At 37.7% G+C, this 7,851-nt stretch overlaps 1 pseudogene; it reads left to right on the top strand.

The window, feature by feature from the left end:
- Window positions 1–487: 487 nt before the first annotated feature.
- On the top strand, window positions 488–1,445 carry LOC143655348 (olfactory receptor 4K15-like; annotated as a pseudogene).
- The last annotated feature ends 6,406 nt before the right edge of the window (window positions 1,446–7,851 follow it).

A 7,851-nucleotide genomic window follows, 5' to 3' on the forward strand; every position in this document is an offset into this window, starting at 1 on the left:
ACTTCAAGGCAAAGAATGCAGTACAAGAATCTGGATACCTTAGCACCTCCTCATGACTGTAGTCTTTGCAATGTTGACTTATTATTTGTTTTACTTTGTTACCTTCAAGAAGGTCAGATTTAAGCCACCTCTGTATAAAATGAAGTTGCTGATTTTCTACATTTGCATCTCATATCTACCCTTCATTAGTAAGGATAATTCAGAGAATATATTAGTCAAAATTACATGTAAGGGCAGGCCATGGTGGCTGAGCAGGCAGAGTTCTCAACTGCCTTGCTGGACACCCGGGTTCATTTCCCAGTGCCTGCCCATGTGAAAAAAAGAAAGAAAAAATTACAGGTAAAAAAAATTCAAAATGGGAAAAATCTTAGAATATTTCAAATTGATATTGATAAGGACCCTTCAGAATTGTGGTCTATTCATCTTACTCTTAACAATAATCAGTTAATATATCTCTTTGCAGGTAATTTTCTTATTGTATGAGACCATGGACCAGGGAAATTATTCTAGGGTGGCTGAGTTTGTGTTACTGGGGCTCTCCAACTCCTGGGAGTTGTAGTATTTCCTTTTTGTTTTTTTTAACATCTTGTACATAGCCATTGTGTTAGGGAATCTGCTCATTGTCCTAACAGTGATTTCTGAACCTGCCTTGCACACACCCATGTACATCAAGCTCAGTAACCTTTCTATCCTTGATGTATTTCTGGCCACTTATGCCACCCACAAGATGATCCATGATTTCCTTCATGAACCCAAGACCATATTCTTTGAAGGTTGCATGGCCCAGATATTCTTGCTCCATGTATTTTGCAGGTGGTGAGATGGTACTCCTTGTAGTCATGGCTTATGACAGGTATGTAGCCATATGCAAACCTCTCCATTACGCAACCATCATGAACTTGTGCAAGTGCACAGGTTTGATTATTGGCTCTTGGGTCATTGGTGTCATGCACTCCCTGAGCCAGTTGGCTTTCACCCTAAATTTTCCCTTCTGTGGTCCAAATATAGTGGACAGCTACTATTGTGACCTCACTTTGGTCATCAAACTTGCCTGCATGGATACTTATGTCCCTGAATTTTTGATGCTTTTGGACAGTGGTCTCATGGGGGTGATTTCATTCTTGTTCTTGCTGGTCTCCTACATGGTCATCCTGGTCGCTGTGAGACGTCATTCCTCAGCAGGCCTGGCCAAGGCCCACAACACCCTGGTTGCCCACATCACCGTGGTGACCCTCTTCTTTGGGCCTTGTATCTTTATCTATGCCTGGCCTTTCAGCAACTTCCCAGTGGATAAAGTCCTTTCTGTGTTTTCTACAGTTTTCACACCTATACTGAACCCCATCATCTATACATTGAGAAACAAAGATGTGAAATCAGCAATGCATAAACTGAAGACCCGATATGTAACTCCCCACCGTCTATCCAGCTGTCTCTCACAGGACTAGGTTACTGAGTAGATAGGAGACTTGAGAAATGGGACTTTGCCTTTTGTCTTGTGATCAACATTGCTTTCAAAAGTTATTTAGTTTGATTAAAATACAAATGTTCTATATTGCCTTCATTAAATATTTGTGCATACTCTATACATATATGTATTTGATATTTCATAATTTATATTTGATTAGAGTTCATAGTCTGTTACACAAAAACAGCAAAAGCATGTTTTACAAACTGTTGTATAATTTAGACTTTATGTATTTAATTTTATAAAAAATGGAAAATACTTCACCAGTTATATTTGCATTAGCCATCCATAGCTTAGTACACAAAAGCAGTAACAGCATGCTTTAAAAACTATTGTATAACTTAGACTTTATGCATTTAATTTCATAATAAATAGATAAAAATTCATTCTAGCCAAACTAAAGGTGTAATGTTTTGTGTATGGTGTAAAATACTCCAGTAATATGTGAGATTTAGTTCCAGCATTAAAAATAATCCCAGTGATATCCTTTTTATCATGCTTTACATAAAACATTGTACTTTCAATCAAAAAGATTATAGACTAATTCACCATGTAAAAAATAATTTTTCAAACATTCAAGGTAACACTTTTAAATGCCTTTATTTTACTTTTTCTTTCTCACGTAAGAAACCCAGTGGTGTCCACATCACATTATTTTTGTAACTTTATAAAATCACTTGAAAATTAAGCATCATTTATTCCTTTATTTTCTTAGCCCTACATCAGAATATGATAGTTAACCAGTCTTATATCCATAAAATATTTACATCACAAAGCTCATTAAGATTTAGACACTTGTCAATTAAACCCATAAAAAAAGGACAAGACTCCCAATATAAGGGTTCTGAAGCAGTTACAGTTATTTTTGAGTCTCTGACATGGTATCTATGCTGGTTGGAAGGGTTGCAGAGGAAACAAACAGTTGTTCAGAAATCATTGAACTTTATTATCTGAAAGAATGGTATAATGTTACCTTGACGTAATTTAGCACTCCAATTTTCTCCAAAGTGGTCTAATTCTAGAATGGCAAATCCAACTGTTATGAAAGAAGAAAAAATGCAACATTTATTCTGTACAGACACCCTACTCATACTGAAAGATCACTGTGATTTTCAATATAATTAGCCCCAGGAACGTCTCACTGTAGTCCTGGTGTTTCACATTGGGTGGTCCACTGCACTCCACTGTAGCTTCTTTCCTGGAATCAGTATTATGACTGAAGATTACTTGGACAGCAAAAACTAGATATAGATGTCCCAACTGCAGTCTTTTCTTTATAACATGGAAATATGTTGTCAATAATTCTCTTGTGGGGATAATTTATCAGAGCTGCCTTCATTCTTCCTTTAAAACATCGAATTATTCTGTTCATTTTGTCAAGAATACAAGGATTTCCTTTAAAATCATCAAAATCAGGATGGTCCATAGCACTGCCGTACTTTAATGAAGGTAGCTGCAGCTGACTTACATTATTAACTGGTCAAAGAGTACTCCTTTAAGACAGACAGGGCCTTCTGTTCATCTGCCACGGTTTGGAAAATGATTAAGGTTAGAAAGTTACCCATTATGGGAACCGAATCAGACACACTGAATGTGTATTCCAATAGTAAGTTTTACATAGTTACTGGTATTGGTAAAATCTTAAGTACTGGACTAGGGATGTGATACCCATGTTTTGGAACCTCCTTCAGATTCTGAAGCACAGCCCGTGTGTGAAAGTGAAGAGTGCAGTTAGGAACCATCAGAAGAGTAGAAAGACAAGCAAGGTCGAACATCCTTCCCTCCTTCCACTTCCAGTCAAGGGGGTAGAGCGACTGTCTCCAGCTGGGTGATGGCTCATCAGAAACTCTGCTTCCAGCGCCAATTCATGGGTTGACCCTTGACTTTAATTGATATCTTTCTCCCTAAAAGTCAGACATCAAGATAGACGCTGGGGCTCATCTTCCAGGTAGAACATTTACTGAGGCATGACCCAGAATAGGAGCTGGTGAGTCTGAGAAAATGGCCCTTGAGGGACCCCGGCTCTTGGCAGTGAGCTCCAGGTTCTCTCTGCTGGTCAGTTATAGGTGAAGAGGTCCACTCTGCCTGGGTCTGGATGAATGTTTTCTCTTTCTTCATCATGGGGTGCCTGCAAGCAGTGAACTAAAGGCCAGTGACGGTGGCTGCAGCCCTGGTGCGGTCAGCAGGAGCGGAGGTGGTGGGCAGAATCTAGGGGAGTCTCCACCCAGACCACTCAGCCCTAAGGTGGTGGAGGAGGACACCCACCTCCTGTGATCCCTGGAGTGCAAGGTGCCACATGGAGTAGGGTGGTCACACGGACTTCATACTTTAAATATACTTATCTATTTCATAAGCTAGGCCTTAAACATGTTCCTGAATATCATGACTATTAATAAATATGAAGTTTACTATTATTAAATCATAATTTATTTCCTGTTGGAAAGAGAATAGATAAGTCATTGCCAGGGTTTTTGGGGGAAAGGGAGAGAGCTTATCCACATTGGGATAGCATCAGGAAACTTCTGAGGTGTTGGAGCTGGTCTGTCTGCAAGGCTGACAGACAAACGTCTCTATGCATTTCTCACAAGCGATAGAAATGCGTGAATTTTACTCCGTTGAAAAAAGTCAGAATACAAAGTAAATCAATAAAATGATTTATCATTTACATGTGTTTACTATTTAAGTATTTTCTGCGAGTTCATGATCGTTTTCTTCTGTTAAGCTCTCAGTTAAATTAGGAAGACAAAATATGGGTATTGTGAAATTTCTTGATATATTTTGCTAAATTACTTTTCAGAGTGCTTTCCTCACTACATACCATGAAGATTTTTACATTACTGAGCAGACAACTTTAATCTGCTCATTTAATGATTAAATAAATATTTCTCATGGTTATATTTTGATTGTCCTTTATTTCTTATGATTTTTTTTCTTTTGTCGATTGCCCTAACATCCCATGCCCAATAAATGCTTAGTTTTGTTTTAGCAGCTTGTTCGACTTTTGCTGGATTAAGAGAGTAAAACTTTTCTGGAATTGTTATGTAGAAAATAGGAGGTAATGGGGTTTGGGCTGAGACTGGAAATAGAATGTTCTGAGAAGCAAAGAGGGTACAGAGAGTAAGCCAAACCACTGAGCTGCACAGTTTGGCCAAGGGACAAGGTGAATAGGTTAATTACCACAGGGGGAACAAGGGGAAGTATGTGCAGTACACGCATAGGAAAAATACTGTAGGCAAAATGCATAAGGGAAAACAAAGTCTAGGTAACAGAGACATAAGGCCAGCTGTGCATAAACATGTGCAGTATAGAGTCGCAAGGCCGGCTCAGCACAAGCATGCTCAGTATAGGGACACAAGGCCATCTCAGCACAAGCATGCACAGTATAGAGACACAAGGCGAGCTCTGCACAAGCATTTGTCCTGTACCCAATTGCACCAGTAGAAAAGGTTTAATTCTGGAGGAAGGGGCCAGCCTGCTCTGGCTGAGCCCATCTGAAAGGATGCAGTGCCTGCTGATCCTTGTCCTTGCTTAATAACGCTGGTCTCTGAAATCCACCTGCAAGACCAACGAAATTCTTTTCACCACTGCTTCACCGAGGTCCTTCTGGGTGACATAATTTGTGAATTTTTTTTTAACCAGAGACTAAAATTCACTTCTTGTTGTGTGCATTTATTTGGGTTTTGAAAATACTTAGTCATATGTTTACCATGACAGAGTTCCAAACGGAGCAGTTCTACCCCCCAGAAACTTTCTTGACACTATTCCTATACAGACAAGTTCTCCCCCTTTCCCACAATCTCTGGCAACCACTCATCTGTTTTCCCTTCTGCAATTCTGCCTTTTCCAAACTATCACAAAAATGGAATCAACTGTACTTAAAATTTATCCATGTTATTGCCTGATTCAGCACTTCTTTCCTCGTTTCGATTAATACTGTTCCTTTGTATTGGTATACCACAGCTTATTTGTCCATTCCTCTACTTATAGACATTTGAATTGTGAACATATTTCTGGTATTATAAATACAGCTACTGTGAATATTTGTGTACAAGTCTTTGTTGCCTTCCTATCTTTTTAGGCCAGAAGAATGGAAGGACTAGATCACATTATAGGTGTTTGTTTAACTTTTTAGGAAACTGGCAAACTGTTTTCCAAAGTGGTTTTATCATTTTACCTTCCATCATTCCCATGAGAGTTCCAGTTCTTCCACATCTTCACCAAAACTTGATTGTAATTAGTCTTTAATTTTAGCCTTTCTGTTTGGTGTGAGGTTGTGTCTCATTGTAGCTTTATTTAATTTTAGCCTTTCTGTTTGGTGTGAGGTTGTGTCTCATTGTAGCTTTATTTAATTTTAGCCTTTCTGTTTGGTGTGAGGTTGTGTCTCATTGTAGCTTTAATTAGTATTCCCCTAATCACTAATTTTGTTGAACATCTTTTCACGAGATTTTTTTTATTGAAATCTTTATATATCTTTGGCCAAATATCTCTTGATATCTTTTGCTCATCTCTTTTATTGGATAGCTTTCTTTTTTTTTTAATTTTTTTTATTAATCAAAAAAAGAAAAGAAATTAACACAACATTTAGAAATCATACCATTCTACAAATGCACTCGTAATTCTTAGTATCATCACATAGATGTATGATCATCATTTCTTAGTACATTTGCATCGATTTAGGAAAAGAACTAGCAAAACAGCAGAAAAAGATATAGAATATTAATATAGAGAAGAGAATTAAAATAATAATACTAATAATATATATATAAAAAGGAAAAAGAAAAAAAACAAAAAAAAAGATACAAACACACAAACAAACAAACAAAAAACCATATTTCAGGTGCAGCTTCATTCAGTGTTCCAACCTAGTTACATTACACTTAGGTATTATTGTGCTGTCCATTTTTGAGTTTTTGTATCTAGTCCTGTTGCACAGTCTGTATCCCTTCAGCTCCAATTACCCATTATCTTACCCTGTTTCTAACTCCTGCTGGTCTCTGTTACCAATGATATATTCCAAGCTGATTCTCGAATGTCGGTTCACATCAGTGGGACCTTACAGTATTTGTCCTTTAGTTTTGGGCTAGACTCACTCGGCATAATGTTCTCTAGGTCCATCCATGTTATTACATGCTTCATAAGTTTAGTCTGTCTTAAAGCTGCATAATATTCCATCGTAGGTATACGCCACAGTTTGTTTAGCCACTCGTCTGTTGATGGACATTTTGGCTGTTTCCATCTCTTTGCAATTGTAGATAATGCTGCTATAAACACTGGTGTGCAAATGTCCGTTTGTGTCTTTGCCCTTAAATCCTTTGAGTAGATACCTAGCAGTGGTATTGCTGGGGCGTAATCCATTCTGCCATTCTATGTCTTTTGATTGGGAAATTCAGTCCATTAACTTTTAGTATTATTACTGTTTGGATAATATTTTCCTCTACCATTTTGGCTTTTGTATTATATATATCATATCTGATTTTCCTTCTTTCTACACTTTGGTCCATACCTCTCTCTTCTGTCTTTTTGTATCTGACTCTAGTGCTCCCTTTAGTATTTCTTGCAGAGCTGGTCTCTTGGTCACAAATTCTCTCAGTGACTTTTTGTCTATAAATTTTTTAATTTCTCCTTCATTTTTGAAGGACAATTTTGCTGGATATAGGAGTCTTGGTTGGCAGTTTTTCTCTTTTAGTAATTTAAATATATCATCCCACTGTCTTCTAGCTTCCATGGTTTCTGCTGAGAAATCTACACATAGTCTTATTGGGTTTCCCTTGTATGTGACAGATTGTTTTTCTCTTGCTGCTTTCAAGATCCTCTCTTTCTCTTTGACCTCTGACATTCTAACTAGTAAGTGTCTTGGAGAACGCCTATTTGGGTCTATTCTCTTTGGGGTGCACTGCACTTCTTGGATCTGCAAATTTAGGTCTTTCATAAGAGTTGGGAAATTTTCAGTGATAATTTCTTCCATTAGTTTTTCTCCTCCTTTTCCCTTCTCTTCTCCTTCTGGGACACCCACAACACGTATATTTGTGCGCTTCATATTGTCATTCAGTTCCCTGATCCCCTGCTCAAGTTTTTCCATTCTTTTCCCTATAGTTTCTGTTTCTTTTTGGAATTCAGATGTTCCATCCTCCAGTTCACTAATTGTAGCTTCTGTCTCTTTAGATCTACCATTGTAGGTATCCATTGTTTTTTCCATTTTTTCTTCTTTGTCCTTCACTCCCATAAGTTCTGTGATTTGTTTTTTCAGATTTTCTATTTCTTCTTTTTGTTCAGCCCATGTCTTCTTCATGTCCTCCCTCAATTTATTGATTTGGTTTTTGAAGAGTTTTTCCATTTCTGTTCGTATATTCAGCATTAGTTGTCTCAGCTCCTGTATCTCATTTGAA

Source organism: Tamandua tetradactyla, chromosome 14 (assembly GCF_023851605.1).
Source record: "Tamandua tetradactyla isolate mTamTet1 chromosome 14, mTamTet1.pri, whole genome shotgun sequence".
Classification (NCBI taxonomy): Eukaryota; Metazoa; Chordata; class Mammalia; order Pilosa; family Myrmecophagidae; genus Tamandua; species Tamandua tetradactyla.